The sequence below is a fragment of the Triticum urartu genome, chromosome 7 (genome assembly GCF_003073215.2).
Source record: "Triticum urartu cultivar G1812 chromosome 7, Tu2.1, whole genome shotgun sequence".
NCBI lineage: Eukaryota > Viridiplantae > Streptophyta > Magnoliopsida > Poales > Poaceae > Triticum > Triticum urartu.
This window is the reverse complement of record NC_053028.1, coordinates 113,765,878-113,770,233: the sequence shown is the minus strand read 5'-3', so window position 1 is coordinate 113,770,233 and position 4,356 is coordinate 113,765,878. Positions and strand designations below refer to the sequence as shown.

Genomic DNA, 4,356 nt, shown 5'->3' with positions numbered 1-4,356 from the left:
CCCACTGAAAGACCGAGCGCCCTCTGTCTCGCCATCTTGGGCCTCTCACCGAGAGGGCAGCGGGAACAATGGAACCGTGCATTTGTCGGTGCCCATGTGCGGCGGAGCGGCTGCAGTCCTGCAACCCGCCCTTCCTCAAGTGGCACACATGGCTGGCGGCGTGACACCAACGGCAAACAACGTCTGGTAGAGGAGCTTCAGCAGGAGGTGGTGCACCAGAGCCAACAGTGGCATTCTTTTTCGTTGCCGGCATACTAAACACTAGTGTGGACTGACGCTATGAGATGCTCATGCATGTGCCCAGCAACTAAGATCAGTTAGACTCCTAGGAGGATGAAATCCATGTAAAGGTACTCCCTCCAGTACAACTAACCAATGCAAATTTTCCCTTCTGCCCAGCTCAAATCTTGACCCGTCCATGTTTCAGGTAATGTGTACAAAGAACGAGGCTGCAGAGCCAAATAACTATGTCAGGCAGGTGGTCCAGCTATTCGCCTTCTTAAAACTGTTTTGTTTTTGGGTGACAGTCGCCTCTGTGTCCACTCAGCAGGGAATTTCAGTGCATATGCAAGTAAACTGTTTCATATCTATCCTGAATTTCCTGCACTACATAATTTTATCCATATAATATTTCTGTAACAGTACCCTGTCCTAAATGTTAGTGCTGTTTCTGCAATTTTGTAAGCCAGATTTGTTGCAAGTGCAGTGCATATGCAAGTAATCTGGGCTGGACTAATCTTGAAGTTTTCCATCATTTTTTATACAACAGAATATTTGTCCTTATCACATTTATAGTACGCACTGGGCAATCATGATTCATGGGCAGTAGATATATATGTTGGTTGATGAAAATTACTTTAGGGTATCCATTCTGCTATATTTTACATACTGACAATTTTTTAACATATGATCTGGTAGAGAAAACAGAGAGAGAAATTTTCTGCATTCAACATGATTCAGTTTCCAGCTCGTGTAGATTAATCATTTAATGAGCTAACTAGAATTTTTAAGGCATTTAGTGCATTTTCAGTTATGGTCGTGGACCGTGCACACACTTCAGTGAATGAAAAACTGCATCAAGCATTACTTCTTACATGCGTGAAGCATTTTACCATAACTAGCTGAATCAACGGACACTGTATGGCAAGGCGAACAAGCACACTAAATAAGACGACCCATCATAATTCCAAGCTATTTTTACAGACACATTTCACTGGACTATGTTGTGATTAGCTTTTTTCGTAAGCTTCAGAAGGTTATCTTGGATTGAAACGACACTTTGCAATTTTACACTTTTTTGTATTAGTTCTGAAGACCAAATTTACAAAATTGAACTGGTGGTGAGTTCAATCTGGTCTGAAGCTTCTGTCTACTATCTTTTTTGCAGGTCGAACATAAAAGGATGCACATTGGTTTTTTTAGATTGAATATAACGTTTCATGAAGAAACCTTGAGGTATCAATCCAGTCTCACTTTTTTATTCATTGTTTATTGTTTGCTCTGCACTCCCAAATAACCATGGTGTATATCATTATTATTTTTGTTGGAAGGCAGACTAGGAAAGGTGTTTCTTGCTAATTATAATTCTGTTCACCGTAAATATCTGAAGTTTTTGGTTCAGTTTTTGAACTGCTGAAAGTTGATGCCAAGACCCGATAAGATCTTCCTGGAGCTGCCCTCTCGGAGCAAATCTGCTATATCATGCATCTTCGTAAATGATAAATTTATGATAGGCCCACTATATACGGAAGCATCTGGATCTTATGAAATATCAGGTGTCAAAGAGCATTTATCACTGTACTCTACCTGATACATTAATCTTTTTGTTTTGGTTTCTATTTATGGTGAAAGAATGGTTTCTTCGCCATTTGGTTGATGTTTAATTAAACGATATTGGAATCCTATTTAATATTGTGTTGGTTACTATAGTTTTTCTTCCCAGGAAAGAACACCAAGTCACCTATTGAATATTTGTTAGCTCAGCTGATATTCCAAATTAGTTTTGCATATTGTGCTGCTTCCCATCGACGTTTCCTCCTAGGAAACAACACGATCAATATTTCACCCTGTTTATAACAACCTGATTGTTTCCGACAATAGAAATTGAGGCTCTCTTACATGTTTCATTTTGCACCCGGCTGTTGCATATATAATTTCGTTCTGATATATGTATAAACTGAAAGAGATACAAACACTTTTCCTAATCTACGGAAGACATTATTTCTACTTAAAATCCATCTCACGGGTCTATCTTCTCTCTACAAGCAAATATATGTGTTTTTATACGTATTCTTTGTACGCGTTCTTAGTACTTTAGTAATCTATATATGTCATGTCCTGCTCTTTTTTTTCATGTCCTGCTTGGCCATGTCAATAGGTAATGCTATCACCTTGGCTAGGTAGCTTCCTTATTATGAGGTTTAGTCGAGTGAGGCTCCTCTTTACATGATTTGACCATGCCTAGGCCATAAGATAGTTTTGAAATCTGAAGATACATTATGCTCAGATGATATTAGCACCTCGGTGTCTAATCTACCCGATATTACTTACATGATAGTTACCTACGGTCCAAGATTTTCTAAAGGCAACTAAATCAACTTAATCTGAATTCGGACACTATTTTGTAATCAAGAATTGTGCTTATGAGATATATTACTTCAAAACTACACTGTTGAATATAAGAACTACTAAATATGTTCAGGATATGTCTCCCTAAATTACGTACATTACTTTTTAGTGAACTTGCATTATTTGATACATTTATCTCATAAATACAAGTCAAATACACACTTCTGAAAGATCACAATCTAAAAGCATGATGGATTTGTATCTTTCAGATTATAGACCATCTCCTTTTTCTCTGTTACATTGTTGTTCTCTACTCTTTATCAACACTGATATAATAAAATGTATCCATACATTCTCTCACTACAACACAGAAGGTCTGTAGAGACATCTATCAATTATATGGGGAAGACCTTTCCACATATATACTTCATGAGTTCTTATCAGTGTATGTATTTTGGCGGCATCTATGTATGATTGATGTAATATGATTAATGCACAGTTTATTTTCCATTCTAGATACTTTATTTCATTGGATTTATATTGTAGGCAAAAGGATCATGGAATAGCACGTGAGGTGTACTGTTTTTAGCACCTGTCTATTTTGATGCATTGTATTTGCATACATATACCAAGTTTCCTTAAATATATATTACAGGAGAATGGATGATCGAGTAGCACTCAAGATGGCAAGGTGGTTGAGATTTACGAAATGTTGAAGCTTGAGGACTCATGGGTTAGTTGTACGCTGATACATGTAGATTTATGATTATTGCCATATAATCCATTGTATCTACCTATGTCTCATTAACTTCAACATGTTTACCTCGAATAATTATAGTTTAGTAAAGGTTCTCTCTATAAGTGATGTGATTTATGTTATTGGTTTACACTCCCTTAAAAACATTAATATTCCTTACTTTATACATTCATACATTCATATGAAGAATTAACATGCAAAAACTGCAAACGAGTGGAACCAATATTGATGCTACTCTTCTTACGGGTCAAGCCAATCATGGTTTTATCAATAGATGTTGCTCAATCGTTTTCTCTCTCTATTTTTTTTTGAATCATGCATGATGACTCCACTTATCATATTAATGATATAGGGGTGTAAAAATCACACAGGTCCAAGAGTACTACAGTGCAACAAACGACCCAAAATTCATACCAGCAGCACAAGAAATATGCAAACAGGGTGCACACATACACCGCGTCAACTAGCGTAAATAGAAACGACCTGGACTAGCTGCAGCCGAGAGGCGTCAGTTTTCATTTGGTTGACAATCGTCTACAGTGGTGCATTTGAGTACTAAAACCCTTCCGTTCGTCTCCCGGCATATGCACCAAACGATCAGTGGCACAAGGTAGTTGAGATTAAGCCTCCTGCCACAAGACTTGGGGGACGACCTCATTAAGATTATATCCAACTGTAGCACCGAGCTCCAAATGATGGCAACGCCACAACAGCCCAAGAAAAGATATTGCACCCTTTCCTACGAAAGGTTGCAGAAATAATATGAAGCAACATGGGAGCAAGGATGATATTTTTGGGAACAAAATGTTAATGTGGCTAACACAAAAACAGTAGCCACTGTATCTATGAATTCTCTATTGTCAAAATGGGTTATATAATTTTGTGTGCAGAGAAGGTGTGAGATTTGTTTTCGATGAAAAAAGGTAAATTTCGAAATATGTATAGTACATCATGTTTTCGTGGGCTGGGCGCCTGGGCATAGAACTTTGGCCAATTGTCTCCCTTCTCTTAATGATGAAGCTCACTTTCTA

The 4,356-nt window shown here is 37.9% G+C and overlaps 1 long non-coding RNA gene across 1 annotated transcript; it reads left to right on the top strand.

Moving 5' to 3' along the window:
* The first annotated feature begins 1,002 nt into the window (after positions 1-1,002).
* LOC125524403 lies at positions 1,003-3,903 on the top strand. The gene is made up of 3 exons (XR_007290735.1): positions 1,003-1,455; positions 3,224-3,301; positions 3,697-3,903. It is a non-coding gene; the product is annotated as an uncharacterized LOC125524403 (long non-coding RNA).
* Positions 3,904-4,356: the final 453 nt, after the last annotated feature.